Genomic DNA, 18422 nt, shown 5'->3' with positions numbered 1-18422 from the left:
TTTGTATTCAGTATACAACCATCTATGTTAGGGTGCATCAGTTGCCCTCACTTTCATAAAATCTGCTGCATTTTTGTTTGGGTGTTCCTTTTCACCAATAAAGACATCCTGTAAAATTTTTTGACCATATTCAAAAGTCTAATGGTGGCACCATGAGGTTCATTTTTTGCCAAAAAATGCTTATTTTATGTTTTCGCGTAAGGTTTGAATCACAATGTTGGACTCTGTTTATTGATGTCTTGTGACCCAGAGATCATGTTAAGAACCTTTGCAAGGGATCGAGAAGCATTAATGTGATTCATAATACATTTGTATTGTTTAAAAGTAGTTGAACAATGATTCAATAAACAGCTAAAACTCAAACTGTGCTTGATAATATATTTAGAATATGTACTAAAAATGTGGATCTAAGATATTTGGTATACTCTATAAGGTGCCATAATGTTTCATGAAAAGTGATCGAAATTTTGTCATAAAAGTCATAAAATAGCAGCTTTTTCCATAACTTTGAGCTCCTGGTGCCACCATTAAACTTTTGAATTTTGTCAAAATATTTCACCCAGTTTGTTTTCTTACCAAAAGGAACATAAAAACAAAAATGCATCATGATCGGAGGAACTTTTCATTTTTAGGGGGCAACTAATGCACCCTAATCTATGTGCCTGCCAATCTCCATGTAAATATCTTTAAAAAAAAAAAGTTATGAAGAAAAAAAACATTTGATCTCATTGTTAATGAGGCCCATTTTGGACCATGCAGTTTTCTAAAAATTAATCCGTTTTTTCAATCTTTGATTTGGTAATATCTCAAGATTGGATCTTAATTCTGTCAAAAGTATGTTGTTCTGCATTCAATTCTCAATTCAATGAGATCAGTTTCAAGCAATCTGGATTGATTTTGAATTTTCACCTGCTCATGCCTACCTTTAACTCTTAGTTCAGGTCCGAATGCTCTGTAATAGGAGTCGCGTGGAGGAGGAGGAGGGGTCCTGCGGGTGACCGTCCTCATCCAGCAACCCCCTCCAAACCAATAAACTTAGGGGAAACACTGAAAGTAAACTATAGTAACACTCCTGGATGAGTAGTGATGATATTAGTTCATCCGATAAAGAAAAGCGAGGACAAAAGCCAGCTCTATGATGTCATAGCATCCAGGTAGCAAGAAGAACTTCGCATCCTGATTAAAAGAAGACACCACACATAAAAATAAAATCATTCGCTTTGCTGGCAAATCTGCTCAGAGTGCTGCGGCGAGAGACGAGCGCCTCAGTGTCAGAACCATCGTTTAGGAGGCAGACGAAGGCATTAATGCATCATTAATGAACAAATGAGTGGGGTGTGTGATAAGCTGAGAGTTTACTGATAAACTGGATTGCTGCTTGCTTGACTGCTGGAGGGCCTCGGCTTTCTACAGTCGTCCCCTTACTAAGTTTAATTAAATCACAATAACTTAATTAACAGACTTTAATTATTGTTGTGGACAGGGTTGAGCTCTTTGTAACAAAGTGTCTACATGGGGGGAAAAACAAAACAAAACATTGAATTCAACCATGAATTATCCTTGTGCACTGTGAAAATGTGGCTCGCTCAGTTAAAAAAGCACTTACATAAAAGGGTAAAATAAACAAATGTACCATTAGCTTGAAAACGATCAATAAGAATGCCGTTTTACACAAGATTAGCACGGTTCGATGAATCCCTCTAAATCGTAAAAGAAACCCGTAGAGACGTCAGTAATTTCAGGAAGAGTGCAACTGATTCAGCTGGCAAGCGCACGCAAATAAACCTTCAGGGTTGATACGAGTTCAGTGTCAGCCAAGATGGTTTATATTCCGCAAATTGTGCATGAAGGATTACCATGGCAATTTGAAGACATGACAAGGTTCCTGTGTTACGAAAGCAGGTCCCACTTAAAGCATGGCAATGAGTGAGTAAGGGGCGCTAATTAGCAACACCGGGTGATTAGTGCTTCTTTTGTAAAAGCTTGCTCAAGGGTCTTTGCCAAAATCCTACAGGAGAAAAGTCAGTCAGGAAAAGCTCCAAAAAAAATCACTTGTTGCTAAAGATGGGTTTGGGGTAATCGGATCTCTGGAACCGAGACGGGTCAATCAACAGCTTTATTGTTCTTAATTACAAACGCCGTAGCTCTGCAATCTCAGCTCTATCGAAACATGACAAATCTGAGAATAGGCTGGATAATATGTAAATTCTCAAATGTAACGAATGCAGGAGATTTTCAGAGCGCTTGAGAGCACTAAAAAGAGGTTAAAGAGTGTGAATAAATTGTGCATGTGGTGTCAGTGATTAATAAAGAGCTATTTCCTAAATGACATCATCACATGCAAAAATGATAAGGAAAATAATTAGTCGTAACATCTTTTTTCGCCATTTGTAAAAAAAAAAAACCCAACCAATTATGAACTCGGTGATGTACGGTAGCTGAGGTTGAGGAACTGTATGAGTCAGTATACACATCATGCTGACACTGCTGGCGTTTCTACCTCTGAGATTTTTCCCGGAGGCTTTGCACCGTCATGTGACCCCATAGCAATGGTAACTACGCCGCCATGACAAGGTGCACGCTTGTCGTGCTTCATTCAGCCAAGTTAGTGGTCATTAATCAGTATGTGAAGGTTTTGTGTGTGCAAATCGTTCTGAACAAAACAAAGATATCAGATTTTTTAATTTACCAAAAGTAATTCATCATCGGGGGGGAACTACGGAGATTTTGAAACGTAGAAGGGAAAAATGGCTTGCAAACATTCAGCGGGACTTGGTGTTGAACGGAGAGGTCAAAAACCCTGTGGGACGCTCCCGGTAAGAATTCCAAAATAATAATAATAATAATTTCTGAACTAATTACAGAACTAACATGTGTTGCCAGGCAAAACAAACCTTGCCCGGTAGCACTTATGATGAATATGAAGGAAGATATCGCGAAAAAACGATTTTGACTTTTTTGGTGACCTTGACCTTGATTTTGACCTCGTGTATGAACATACTTGGCCAATAAACATGGTTCTGATTCTCATTCGCACATCATACTGCTCTCAGCCAATCAGAACACACCATACTGCTCTCAGCCAGTCAGAACACATCTGAATGAATATGAAGGAAGATATCGCAAAAAAATGATTTTGATCTTTTTGGTGACCTTGACCGGATGACCCTCAAAATGTTGGAGATTCTGTTTGAGACCAATGCCCATCTATCCTGAAAGTTTCATGAAGATTGGTCCAGCCAATATATATATATATATATATATATATATATATATATATATATATATATATGTTAATATCATTAACAAAAAATAAAAAAACAAAGAAACAAACAAATGTATGAAGATTCTCAGTCATCCAGGTCATGGTAAACTGTGGGTGGTAAAAGGGAGCAACTGGACTTGCTTGAAGATTCTTGAAAACGTTTCACCTCTCATCCGAAAGGTTTGAGAGGTGAAACTGAAGAAGCCTTTCTGATGAGAGGTGAAACGTCTTCAAGAATCTTCAAGCAAAGAAACCCCACCAAAAACAATACCTCGCCCCCCTGGTGGACTCCGTCCCGGGTAAGGTAATTACAGTGAAGTGAACATGAGCAACAACACAGCGGCTCGGCAGAACTTAACCTTCACCGAGACTTAAAGTGCATTTACATTCGGGGATCCTTCGGAGTGCGTTGTGGGACCCAGTCATTACGGGAAACGCCTGATACTGATTTGAGCGCAATCAGCATACGCATATAAGGACGCTGTTTTCACAGAAACTTTGTGAAGTACTCTGTCAAGTATATGGCGGTAGATGGGTCTAAGTGCAGGAAGAGTGTTTATTAGCAGGTGATATTTACAAAAATTAAACACAAACGAAAATGAAAGCAGAGTCATAGACATGGTGAGAAACAAATGTGACAGTGATAATGATAAGACTTCGCAAAGCCTCTGTGTCCTTATCTGCGCGTGCTGATTGCTCTCAAATCAGCATCAGGTGTTTCCCATAATGACTGGGTCCTGTGAGTGAGTGTGGTTGCTCGAGTGTGTGAAGGCGTAACAGTCAAGTGCTCGCCTGCTGTGTGACCACAACTTTATGTTGCCTGTATATCGCCATGCATCGTCACCAAAACACCTCATTTTCATCGATAACCCATTGCAAAGCATGGTGAGCTGTAGTGTGACCGTAGCTTTACACTCATGTTCACTTCACTCTATAAGAATGAGCACCTCGCTGTACTTTGTATGTTTGTGAGCAATTTTTCCCTTCTACCTTTAGAAATCTCTCTAAGTTATTCCCCCTGATGATTAATTATTTTTGGTAAATTAAAAAAAATCTCATGTCGTTGAGGATGGTTACTTTGCACATCTAAAACCACAGCTAAACCTTCCCAGACTGATCAGTAATAGCTAACTTGTCTGAATGAAGAACTACAAGCGTGCCTCCTGTCATGCCAGTGTAGTTACTGTTGCTATGGGGTCATGTGACAGTGCAAAGCTTCTAGAGCTGAGGCCACGCCCACTTCCGTTTCAAACTCAACTCCAGAGCCAGATTTTTAGTGCTCTAAACAGATGCAGCTACTGATAGTGGCATTACATTACACCCTATTTTATACAAACACAAATCTGTAGTAAATAAAAGCCACAAACATGAATAAAACAGGCTTAAATATTTGATTATTGCACATTTATCTTATATTAATTAAGATATCCATTCATCCATTATCTGTAGCCGCTTATCCTGTGCAGGGTCGCAGGCAAGCTGGAGCCTATCCCAGCTGACTACGGGCGAAAGGCGGGGTACACCCTGGACAAGTCGCCAGGTCATCGCAGGGCTGACACAGAGACAAACAACCATTCACACTCACATTCACACCTACGGTCAATTTAGAGTCACCAGTTAACCTAACCTGCATGTCTTTGGACTGTGGGGGAAACCGGAGCACCCGGATGAAACCCACACAGACACGGAGAGAACATGCAAACTCCATGCAGAAAGGCCTCCATCGGCTGCTGGGCTCGAACCCAGAACCTTCTTGCTGTGAGGTGACAGTGCTAACCACTACACCACCATGCCACCTAAGTAAGATATCTGTCTCAGTATTTATTTCTAAAATGAAATACTGAAAGCATACCGTGTTTACTTTCTGCAAACTTCACTTTGACATCATGGGTGTCAGGGATCCCAACTCCACAGACCAGAGCATTTTGTCACCTTTCCTGCTTCCTATCTGATTCAGCTCAGCTTGTGACCAAGTTTCGATAGTGTTTTTTGATCCCAAGATTCACTATTCTGGCAAGATCTCTGGCAATCTCTTATCTTTGCAGTCTGCAGAGAAAAATAATAATAGATGTCGCGATTCCTCAACCCATATAGATCTCAAAGTACAAAGGCAGCCTTTTTTATTCTCCCTGAGATTGCTTCACAAATCTGATGGTCCCTGGAGTGGTGACATCAGCCACTCAGATAAAATGAATTTACACAGGAGCGAGAGAGAGAGAAAAGGGAGGGAAACGGCACTGGTTCCAAGTTCCTTGATGGCTCGCACGTAGCAGAGATTAAACAATGAAATCCCACTAGTGCTGCCTTGATTTGGATCTATGGGTGAAATTCAAGGGGCTAGCTAAATCGGAGCGTCGCAAACATGACACAATTTTCTCAAGAGATGTAGGAGAAATCTCACTCCTATTACCGTGTCAATTGGATGACACCTTCAGGGAGGCGATACGATGGGTCGGTTTGGAACGTAGCCAAACATGCATGCGCTTCAGGACCTTGGAGAGGGGATACTTATAAAAGAATCGGCATTATGATGCAGGGCAGCATCTCCCTGAGGTTTCAGTGATGCATGGCTGATGGTTCATGATAAGTCAAGTCTGAGATTGTAGAGTCAGAGAACATCTCTTTAGGTTCATCTGGAGATTTTTCTCCATTTGGAAGTAAACCCTTCTTGGATTAACCCTAAACTACCATGGGATAGGAGGCAGCCATGGCCTGAAGGTTAGAGAAGCAGCCTTGGGCCCAAAGGGTTACTGGTTTGATTTCCAGGACCGGGAGGAAAAATGTGAGGGGAGATGAATGAATGAATGAATGAATGAATGAATGAAGAGCACTTTCTCCTCCCTCTGTATCATAGCTGAAGTGCCCTTCAGCAAGACATCCAACCCCCAACTGATCCCCTAAGGTGCTGTAGCATAGCTGCCCACTGCTCTGGGTATGTATGTGTGTTCATAGCTTCAGATGGGTTAAATGCAGTGAAGGAATTTCACTGTGCTTGAGTGTACATGTGACAAATAAAGGCTTCTTCTTCTTCTACCAGTTGTATCCTGTTAAATCCTAGTCAGGAATTCATTAGGGACAAACAGCTATGCATGTGACAATCACTTGACTCTTTGCTTGAGAAAACACAAGCACAAGATTTGATTTTTTTTTTCCTGCAATTTCTTTGGGTATAGCAAGTCTAGAAATAGGCTAATCTTAGCTCACCTGGAGCTGTGCTCTTTCCGAATAAATAACACCGTGCATCTGAAACCCCTAATTAATACTATTTTCACAGGAACGAAGAAGAAATTTTAGATTAAATGACAGAAGCATTACTGTAGATATTCTTTCCAGTGAAAAAAAGCCACCATGCTGAGATGACATCATTCAGCTAAGCCATTTAAAAACTAAACAAATAGAAACATTATCTACCTTCATATGATCCAAACTGCTTGTACGATGCGTGACATTTCGGAGATTATTTTGTCTCCTACAGTGCTAAGAGTCATTACTGATTTCTTTGGAAGGGAAAAACCCAGCATGTCGGCGACAAATGTAATCTTGATCATCAGGAAATGCGCGTGTGATCTGTGCTCTAGTTTTCCTCTCCGACAGGGCAGTGATGCAACTTTCCTCTCTGGAAAAGCAGATGGCAGTGGCTCCAAAATCCATATTCGGATTGGATTCGTTTTACATAAGGAGCTGCCGTAATTATTATTGGAGTATCTCTGGGATTTTAGCCCTTTCTGGATTCGTCGTTTCAGTATTTTTTATGGACATAACAGAGAAGATTATGACCTATTTCACTTTCTATAAAATAACCAGTCGAAATAACAAGTTCTACACCCCATCCAATTTACTATGTTGGTAGAGATTCCATTATATCCCATGGGAAATAATGGAAGACCCTCCAGGAAGTGTTCTTTTCGATCACCTTCATGCAAATTTAATGTACAGCTCGATAAATGAGGCCTGTAAATGCAAAACACATGACTGAGGCTGCACGGATATGCTATATTGGAAAAGCAGAGGCACTTCTGTGTAGGAAGCATAGTGGGTGGCCATGCTTTATTACATCTTGTTCACCGAGTGGATCCCACATGCTGAGAACATGCGGGATGGAAATGGAGCCATTAGATGGATTTCATTTAAAGGTGATCGTGCCAGTTATTCCAAAGTGGTGCCTTGGAGCAAATGGGAATAACATGTACCATTAGCCTGTGGCAACTGTTTGCCAGATGAGAATGAAGCCATTACCAAACACAAGTGAGTTAACATGAATACGGCTGAAAGGAAATACTCGAAGAATGGCAAGCTGAGCTCAAAAGCAAACATAAACTGGATGCAAAAAAAAAAAGCTAGAAAGTCTCATCTGGTGAGGAAAGATTACACACTGTAAGTCGAGAGAAGGTGCAAGTGCTACATTTTTAGTAACGAGAGCAATGAAGGTGGTGTTGGGTATTAATTACCTCATGACACATTCACAGTACTGACTAAAAGACCATCAATACCCTCATCTGTACTGTACAATCAGCCCACAAACGCTGCTTATACACTTGCTTTGAGCACTTCATTTTATAAAATAACATAGCAGAGCTCGAGAACAAACGCACATCTTGTTTTTTTAAGGTCTAGCCTTGGAACAGCTTGGAGCCAGTTGTTATCTTACAGTGCAATACGGATCAGGAAGCATTTCAGCTACAGGCTGTATTTGTAGTATTCACATATAAAGGCAGCAATGCTTTCTTTAAACCTATTAATGTAATTGCTGTTAAACATTAAAAAACAAACAAACATGTAGAACTGTCAAGTATTCTTCAGTTTGTCTATAAAGCATAATAAAGCATTATCCTTTACATGCTGTTCAATATATATATATTTCAAGATATACATTTCAGTGCAATATACACTACCGTTCAAAAGTTTGGGGTCACCCAGACAATTTTGTGTTTTCCATGAAAAGTCACACTTTTATTTACCACCATAAGTTGTAAAATGAATAGAAAATATAGTCAAGACATTTTTCTGGCCATTTTGAGCATTTAATCGACCCCACAAATGTGATGCTCCAGAAACTCAATCTGCTCAAAGGAAGGTCAGTTTTATAGCTTCTCTAAAGAGCTAAACTGTTTTCAGCTGTGCTAACATGATTGTACAAGGGTTTTCTAATCATCCATTAGCCTTCTGAGGCAATGAGCAAACACATTGTACCATTAGAACACTGGAGTGAGAGTTGCTGGAAATGGGCCTCTATACACCTATGGAGATATTGCACCAAAAACCAGACATTTGCAGCTAGAATAGTCATTTACCACATTAGCAATGTATAGAGTGGATTTCTGATTAGTTTAAAGTGATCTTCATTGAAAAGAACAGTGCTTTTCTTTCAAAAATAAGGACATTTCAAAGTGACCCCAAACTTTTGAACGGTAGTGTATTTCTTGTGTGCAATACATTTATACATAGTCTGTATATTGTATATTCTACAGTATATATTGCAGAGCTACATTTAATAATTATTCCATGAAATCGAGTCGTACACGCGTTGATAGCTGACGAGGAGCATAGCACCAAGCTGTCTAAGCCGTGTACGATGAGATTGAGTGGAATAGCTGTTTTATTCTATCCACATTCACTGGATTTTGAGAAACAGAGCATTTTTATTTTCCGCAAATTCCATCAATAAAAACTTTGTATAAAATGTCCGACAAAATCATTTCCGCTTAGAATGGAAACAAACTGGCGAAATGACAGGAGCAATTTGTGAAAGATAAAAAAAAGATATGTTCTTACCATCAAATATGTTTACTCCATATTTTGCCTTTTTGTATTTTTTGGGGTTTTCTTCTTCTTTAGGGTTTTTTTTGGTGGTTGGCAAACCAACTTAAAGGTGCATTACTGCCACCGACTGAGCTGGAGTGTGGAACAGGAAATTATTTATTTATTTATTTATTTTTGGGGGGGCTATATTCTTTTAGCTATTTCTGTTTCTTTTAAATATGTGATTATTCTGGGGGTTTTATTTTCAAGTAGAGTTTTTATTTCGTCCTCAGTTGGTTCAGCAACATGCTCTGCCATTTTGTTTTTCTCTACTGACGGTATATGAACTGATAGCCTAGTAGTAGAGTAGCCAATCAGAGCGCCTGATTGCTCATATCCAGTGAATATGGATAGAATAAATATGTATACATACATATTCTGTATTTTGTGTGCATTCTTTTTTTTTTATTCTATTTATTACATTGGCAGCACAGTGGTGTAGTGGTTAGCGCTGTCGCCTCACAGCAAGAAAGTTCTGGGTTTGAGCCCAGTGGCCAACGGGGGCCTCTCTGTGTGGAGTTTGCATGTTCTCCCCGTGTCTGCATGGGTTTCCTCCGGGTGCTCCGGTTTCCCCCACAGTCCAAAGACATGCAGGTTAGGCTAATTGGTGGCTCGAAATTGTCCGTAGGTGTGAATGGTTGAGACGAGAAAATCTCTATAATAACCCAGTAGAAGGCAACGAGAAACTACTACTATAATGTTTCCAAGAGACGTTGATGGCTGAAGCTGTCAGAGCCGCCACGTCGCTGTAGTGATATGCCAAAATGGATGGATGGATTTATTGCATTCTATTTTACTCCCTCTCCTTTTTTACCACTCCCCCCCAACTATCCTCACAACCGACGGAGCATTGCAAGCATTTCACTGCTTGTCGTACTCTGTACGATTCTGTAGGTGACAAATAAATTAGAATTCTAAGGTACCGTAGCACGAGTAACATTGGCAACACCACCATTTCAAGGGAAGTCAAAACAGAAGCTATTTGTCAAAATCTGTAGTACTTAGAACTTGCTACTTGGTGGTAACTGCTCAAAAACAGGTACTCTGAGTATTTACACTGGACAAAATTTACATTACAGCCTTGATAACAGATCAAAACTTTGATTTTGCTGTTGATTCAGAAAATCCAGCAGAGATCCGAATGTGTACAGACATCTCACAAGACATCTATCCAGCCTGTGTGTGCTGTGTTTAACATACCCTTCTCGAGAGAAAATCTATCCTGCTATTTAAACTGTCCTTGCCCTTTCAACACTCTGCCTATTATTAACATAAAGATTGACCATAGGGCCCTCTGTTCCTCTTAGGCCAAGTTTACATTAGACCGTATCTGTCTCGTTTTCTTCGCGGATGCACTGTCCGTTTACATTAAAACGCCTGGAAACGCCGGGAAACGGGAATCCGCCAGGGTCCACGTATTCAATCCAAATCGTGTGTGGTCCGGTGCTGTGTAAACATTGAGAATACGCGGATACGCTGTGCTGAGCTCTAGCTGGCGTCGTCATTGGACAACGTCACTGTGACATCCACCTTCCTGATTCGCTGGCGTTGGTCATGTGACGCGACTGCTGAAAAACGGCGCGGACTTCCGCCTTGTATCACCTTTCATGAAAGAGTATAAAAGTATGAAAATACTGCAAATACTGATGCAAATACTGCCCATTGTGTAGTTATGATTGTCTTTAGGCTTGCCATCCTTCCACTTCCAAGTGGTAAGTGACGCGCGTGCCCGACATGCACTGAGATCACACACACAGCAGCTCAGTCCCAAATCACTGCTCGTGCGCTCCACTCACGCGCTCTGTGAGCTGCGCAGGGCCGGAGTGCGCACCCTCCAGAGGGCACTCGCTGTTCAGGGAGGAGTGATTTGGAGCGCAGGATGCCTGCGGAGCCGAGCGTATCCGTGTATTGGTGTTGCTGTGTGCAGGCAAATCGTGTATTGGCGTTGCTGTGTGCACACTAATCGTTTTAAAAACGTTAATCTGATGATCCGCTGATACGGTCTAATGTAAACCCCACCTTAGCCCACAAACATGGAGACATTCCATGAAGACTATATGAGTGAGATTTCAGCAACAGTAGTATGTATCGATGTACAAAGCCAGGCTTTGGTGTAAGGGCAGACCAGATGAACTCAGTATCTCTAACGCTACGTTCACACTGCAAGGCTTAATGCTCAATTCCGATTTTTTTTGTGAAATCCGATTTTTTTGTGAGGTCGTTCACATTAACAAATATATGCGACTTGTATGTGATCCTCAGTATGAACGAAAAGCGACCTAAAAGTGTTCCGCATGCGCATTGCAGGATACGACATCACCACACGCAGTGAGCATGGCCAGTGTTTACGGAAGTAAAACCGCCCGGTTGCGGTATGACTCATCCAATCTAGCTTGAATAGCTGCATCCCCCCAAATGGAAATCAGCTCCCTAACCTCTGCGACCTTCCATTGAGAAGATTCAGAACCTTCACAGCCCGAAGCGTCCCTCGCATTGATGTCATGTGCAGGGGCGCAGATACGTTTTTTGAACTGGGAGGGACAAAAAACTGGGGGGACAAAGCTGCCAGCAAACCAACCCCAAACCCCGATATGCCTGTCAAACTTGTTGTTAGTAACCATAGCAACCAAGCTCGAGCTCGCAACCTGTGCAGTCTGCGCAGCTCAACCAACCGAATATCAGTCTTTGTTTTGTTTTATGCGAGTTGTTGCAACTATGTATACACTGCTGTGCACCTCAATAAACCGAATGGTAATTAGTCTTTTGATTTTTCCGTGAGGTTTGCCTTATGCAAAGAAAGACAGCATAGACGTTTTTTCCTCCCTATAAGTGGGGGGGACCGAACGAGGTGAATTTAAATCTGGGTGGGACGACTCCCACCCTCTATCTGCACCCGTGATTATGCGCCATGTTGTTGTAACTTTTTTGAGAGACGCGTCGTCTACTTCAGCGCAGAATAGTGACGTTTGTGGCTTGTTGATGACGTGTAAGTCGGATGAATGCGACCTGGCGGTTCAGACTGAAGTCGCATATGAAAAGAGCGGATAGGAATCGGAATTAGGACCACATATCCAAACGGCCTGGGTCGTATTTGAAAAAATCGGATCTGTGTCGTTCATATTGTCAATAAAAGATCGGATACAGGTCACATATGGGCGAAAAGATCGGATTTGAGTCACTTCAGCCTGCAGTGTGAACGTAGCCTAAGCTTACTACTCCTCTGCTTAAACTATTGACGAGTGTCCTCAAACAGGCGTTATCTCAGCAGGGGTGTTACCGCTGCCAGGATCTTATCAATTGGAGCCAATTATAAAGGAAGGAAAAAAAGCCACTTTAAGCCAATGTCAGCATCTCGGTAACCCCTCGCTACTCTTATCAGTTCCATCACACCTGACACTCTGACACTTGGACAAGCACTGGACCAGCAGGGTTCAAGAACCTGCTCCAGAAATGCAAAGCAGGATGTTGTTAGCATGCCATCTGTTTACTGTTGCTTGGGCAACTGAATTATTTATCATCTCCTATCAGCATTTGCGCTTGAGAAATTACATTTGTCCCCACACTTTTCTGCCATAATGCCTTGCTTCGAAAAGACCAGACAGACTCAGGTATACCAAACAAGCCATTGGAAGACGATGGCCACCTTGAGCTCTTTTCATATTAAACGGAAATGACAGAATCTAAAAAAAGGACTCTCAAGAAATGTCTGAACTTTTGGAATTATTAATATGATCTCTGTATGAGATATTTAAATAAAACTGGCTGGCGTTGAGTGGTATATCAGATATATTCCATTCAGCTAGCATGATACTGAATGAGTTGAAGACAAGTAGCTGAATGGAATACATCTGATCGACCACGAAAAAAAGCCAGACAATATTATTATTATACATAAACACACTAGGCGGCACGGTGGTGTAGTGGTTAGCGCTGTTCCCTCACAGCAAGAAGGTCCTGGGTTCGAGCCCCATGGCCGGCGAGGGCCTTTCTGTGCGGAGTTTGCATGTTCTCCCCGTGTCCGCGTGGGTTTCCTCCGGGTGCTCCGGTTTCCCCCACAGTCCAAAGACATGCAGGTTAGGTTAACTGGTGACTCTAAATTGACCGTAGGTGTGAGTGTGAATGGTTGTCTGTGTCTATGTGTCAGCCCTGTGATGACCTGGCGACTTGTCCAGGGTGTACCCCACCTTTCGCCCGTAGTCAGCTGGGATAGGCTCCAGCTTGCCTGCAACCCTGTAGAACAGGATAAAGTGGCTAGAGATAATGAGGTGAGATAAACACACTATTCATATCAGCATTCTTGAAGGCCAACACTAGCTTACCCATGACTCGGTGCTGTTAGCATGGCAGTCCAGTCACTTTCCAGCTGATGTAGTGTTCATCAGTACTGTTAGTGAAGGACCACGCTAACGCAGTCAAGCCAATGTTAGCGAGAGCTACTAGCACAGGCTAACGACTGAGAAACTACGATTTCTGTTTCCAAACTCTTCTTCCACGCATGCTTGCCACAGTATTTTTCACTCAGACTAAAGTACTCATTTCCTAATGTAATTTACTTAGTTACTTTTAAAATCAACATCGACAACTACACACAACAGAGCAACCTGGCAGCCAAAACTCTCTCAAAATCATCCACTTTTAACAACGCAAACCTTGCAGCCATGTTTGTTTATAAATTGTCACAGTCGCTTGCTGGCGTGGAAGTTTTACATCTCTGATGTGTCTCTTTTCCAGTTTTTCGATGTCCGTTGGTATGTTTTTTTTCTTGTAAATATGCATGAAGAATATCTAATGAACTTCTGGTAGCCTTTCGGGTGTTCAACACATCTTTAGTTTCAGTTTATTTATTTTAGTGCTTAATTATAGCATAGCTAATCCTAGCAGTAGGACTGGATTAGCCTTGTCTTTTCACTTTCCCGGCGGACAAAGCAATGGTTCTACACATGCGCAGAAGAAAAGTTTTGTCATTGGATATTCGCATGAGCTCTGACGTGACATATTGCCTTGACAACATACAATATTATAACAACATTGCATGCTCATTCTCCACTGGGTAGAGTGACGAAATACATGTAGGATAAGCGATATGCTAACAATATTGTATGCTATCACACCAAATGGAAGGAACCTGCTAGAAGGGACTAGAATACATGTTTTTATTTCATCGAAAAAGTGTCCTGGATGTACAGTGGTACTTGAAAGTTTGTGAACCCTTTAGAATTTTCGATATTTGTGCATAAATATGGCCTAAAACGTCATCAGATTTTCACACAAGTCCTAAAAGTAGATAAAGAGAACCCAGTTAAACAAATGAGACAAAAATATTCTTGGCCATTTATTTATCGAGGAAAATGATCCAATATTACATATCTGTGAGTGGCAAAAGTATGTGAACCTTTGCTTTCAGTATCTGGTGTGACCCCCTTGTGCAGCAATAACTGCAACTAAACATTTCCGGTCACTGTTGATCAGTCCTGCACACCAGCTTGGAGGAATTTTAGCCCATTCCTCTGTACAGAACAGCTTCAACTCTGGGATGTTGGTGGGTTTCCTCACATGAACTGCTCGCTTCAGGTCCTTCCACAACATTTCGACTGGATTAAGGTCAGGACTTTGACTTGGCCATTCCAAAACATTCACTTTATTCTTCTTTAACCATTCTTTGGTAGAACGACTTGTATGCTTAGGGTCGTTGTCTTGCTGCATGACCCACCTTCTCTTCAGATTCAGTTCACAGACAGATGCCCTGACATTTTCCTTTAGAATTTGCTGGTATAATTCAGAATTCATTGTTCCATCAATGATGGCAAGCCGTCCTGGCCCAGATGCAGCAAAACAGGCCCAAACCATGATACTACCACCACCGTGTTTCATAGATGGGATAAGGTTCTTATGCTGGAATGCAGTGTTTTCCTTTCTCCAAACATAACGCTTCTCATTTAAACCAAAAAGTTCGATTTTGATCTCATCCGTCCAAGAAACATATTTCCAATAGCCTTCTGGCTTGTCCATGTGACCTTTAGCAAACTACAGATGAGCAGCAATGTTCTTTTTGGAGAGCAGTGGCTTTCTCCTTGCAACCCTGCCATGCACACCATTGTTGTTCAGTGTTCTCCTGATGGTGGACTCATGAATATTAGCCAATGTTAGAGAGGCCTTCGGTTGCTTAGAAGTTACCCTGGGGTCCTTTGTGACCTCGCCGACTATGACACGCCTTGCTCTTGGAGTGATCTTTGTTGGTCGACCACTCCTGGGGAGGGTAACAATGGTCTTGAATTTCCTCCATTTGTACACAATCTGTCTGACTGTGGATTGGTGGAGTCCAAACTCTTTAGAGATGGTTTTGTAACCTTTTCCAGCCTGATGAGCATCAACAATGCTTTTTCTGAGGTCCTCAGAAATCTCCTTTGTTTGTGCCATGATACACTTCTGCAAACGTGCTGTGAAGATCAGACTTTGATAGATCCCTGTTCTTTAAATAAAACAGGGTGCCCACTCACACCTGATTGTCGTCCCATTGATTGAAAACACCCAACTCTAATTTCACCTTCAAATTAACTGCTAATCCTAGAGGTTCACATACTTTTGCCACTCACAGATATGTAATATTGGATTATTTTCCTCAATAAATAAATGACCAAGTATAATATTTTTGTCTCATTTGTTTAACTGGGTTCTCTTTATCTACTTTTAAGACTTGTGTGAAAATCTGATGATGTTTTAGGTCATATTTATGCAGAAATATAGAAAATTCTAAAAGGTTCACAAACTTTCAAGCACCACTGTATAATAATATGATTTATTAAACCAAAGAAAACCTATTAAATGAGAGCTTGACCATGGCTTGTGCAGATGTCTGCTCTGCCAGGGGTATTAAAAGCAAATTAATGATGTGAGCAGAACACATGTGGATCTCTCTGTATTATATTTGCCTGCTAAAGGTGAACAAGTGGAACCAAGGTGATTAGAGGGTAGGGGTTGCAAGGGGGTAGGAGGTATAAAGGTTAGATTTTACTGTGTCCAGTCCCTTTCACTGAAGTTGCATGCATGGGAGGTATTTTTCTGGCTCTGCTCACTTGAATGATCTAGTAATCATTCTCAGGACAGCTATGGTGCTTGGCAACCTCCCAGAGGACAGCATGCTGAGGGGGCAGTGGTATGCCCTCATTTGTGTCTGCTAATGGCCTGAGCCAGTTAAATCGGCAGATATTTGCTCGTGGGGAGCCGTGAGGGGCAAATGCCAAACTGCAGGTTCTTGGCCATTAGAAATGTTATCGAGCGCATGGCTGCCAATGATGGCACATTTGACATTGCGCCTGATCAAGTGGCTGACAGCAGAGCTGCACTCAGACATAGCACTGCCACATCACTTATCATTAGCCATGACTGAGATATAAGGCAATCCTGCCTGTCATTCCAGACTCTCCAGTCCCTCAGTCAGCGAGGTCAGACAAATTCCTGTGGGATTTCTGCATCTACCATCCAGACCCTTGTCCATGTGGCGTGAGCTAATGTGCAGGTCTGAACCCTTGAGTTGTCCGAGCTGACTAACAGAGATGATTGGCTATAGAAAATGTGTTGTTAAATGCATGGGTGACGTGTGAGATTTGCCATCTCCCCTGCGGTGACAGGTTTCATACCAAGGATCAGTAAACTTCTGGCTGACTGACTGAGGTCCACTGGGAAATATCACCTTGCAGCTAAATGAATGATTCCCATAGTTCAGGATGCAGTAATCAATGGGGTGAAGTGAAGGAGAAGATTTAGTTGCGACAGGGGAGCTTGTTTTGGATGCAGTGTAGCCAAACTCAGCCAGACGGGATTAAAACCTTGTTTCTACTGGCTGCCATGTTGACTAGGTACTGGTTACGATGTTGAGGAGATATCATACAAGTTATGGCCAAGCTCAAGTTTATAAGCTTTGGCCTTGCTTCTCCAACAGTGAACAGAAATGAAGAGTGTACCATTATGTTATATCATGATTAAAAATTTGGCCAAGAACCACAAACAAGAACAATGAGATCATCATGGAGCATGTTTCATTCGCTAACGTGGATAGAAGTGGTACTTGACCAATCGGTGTAGATGTAGATGGTACCTACATACTCTCAGCTTGCTGAGCCATAAAAACACAAATACTCAAGATCAAATCAGGTTAAAGCAGAGCTTTTTAAATGAAAAGCAGTGATCTATAAATTTCTCGAAAGCCTATGGAAGCAGTTGAACACGAAACATTACATTTGTCCTCCCACTTTTCTGTCATAATTTTTTGCTGGGCTAAGACAAGACAGGTTGAGGTCTACTAATGGTTCTCCAGAAAGCCAAAATTCATGGTAACAGAAAAAAAAAACATTCATTGGGTTACAGTGGCCATCTCGTGAACTTGTCATGTTAAAAATAGATGACAGAATCTTCCCTCTTCTTTCACAACCAAATCAGATTAAGGCAGAGCTTTTTACACTTACCCAGAGTGACATACAACATACCTTGAGTAGCCTGGGGAGCAGCTGGGGGTTAGGTGCCTTGCTCAAGGGCACTTCAGCCATTCCTGCTGGTCCAGGGAATTGAACTGGCAACCTTTTAATCCCAAAGCTTCTTCTCTAACCATTAGGCCGTGGTTTATTCTATTCACATTCATTGGATATGTGCAATCGGGTGCTCTGATTGGCTACTCTTTTACTAGGCTATCAGCTCATATACCGTGAGTAGAGGAAAAACAAAATGGCGACGCGCATTAAGTCAGATATATCAAGTTATCAAGTATTTAAAAGAAACGGAAATAGCTAAAATAATTTTATATATATATCAGTGTTCTCCACTACCTGAAGTTATAGCTCGGCGGTAGTATTGAGCGGCCGTCGCCGGGGGGTTCGCGAAGGGGTGTCCCCCCTCGCACCAGAAAATTTTGAAATAAGAAACCCCTGGCATCTAAGTTGCATGTTATTTATTTCGCAAGAGCTGCTTTTGTGAAAAATCTGACACTGGGAGCCGACTTTACATTTATTTTGTCACTCCGTTACTGAAATGTTTATTGAATAGAATATCTTTGTTTTTAGTTGAATTCTACACAAAATTACCTTTCATTTGATGTGCAGTACGTGTCTTTTCTTTCCACCGTACTCCTCTCGGAGGTCTGAGGCAATCGGAGCCACTTAACTGACACGCACTCCTCTGTCGCCGCACTACGCATGCGTAGTGACAAGTGAGCGAGCAAGTGTTAAAGGCCTCTGTTGAACCTATTGTAAAGTAAAGCGCATCAACGATCTGTGATCAGAGAATCACTTTGGTGTTTGTATTGGCGTGTTTTTTTACTTTTCTTTGAAGTAAACTTTTATTTTTTTTGACTGGGCAGCCAAAAATT

The 18422-nt window shown here is 41.6% G+C and overlaps 1 protein-coding gene across 3 annotated transcripts in view; it reads right to left on the bottom strand.

Moving 5' to 3' along the window:
• Positions 1–18422, bottom strand: part of enox2 (ecto-NOX disulfide-thiol exchanger 2) — a 766926-nt gene that overhangs the window by 288372 nt on the left and 460132 nt on the right. The window lies entirely within an intron of this gene.

Source organism: Neoarius graeffei, chromosome 2 (genome assembly GCF_027579695.1).
Source record: "Neoarius graeffei isolate fNeoGra1 chromosome 2, fNeoGra1.pri, whole genome shotgun sequence".
Taxonomy (NCBI): domain Eukaryota; kingdom Metazoa; phylum Chordata; class Actinopteri; order Siluriformes; family Ariidae; genus Neoarius; species Neoarius graeffei.
The sequence above is the reverse complement of the archived record's forward strand: the minus strand, read 5'-3'. Positions and strand labels throughout refer to the sequence as shown.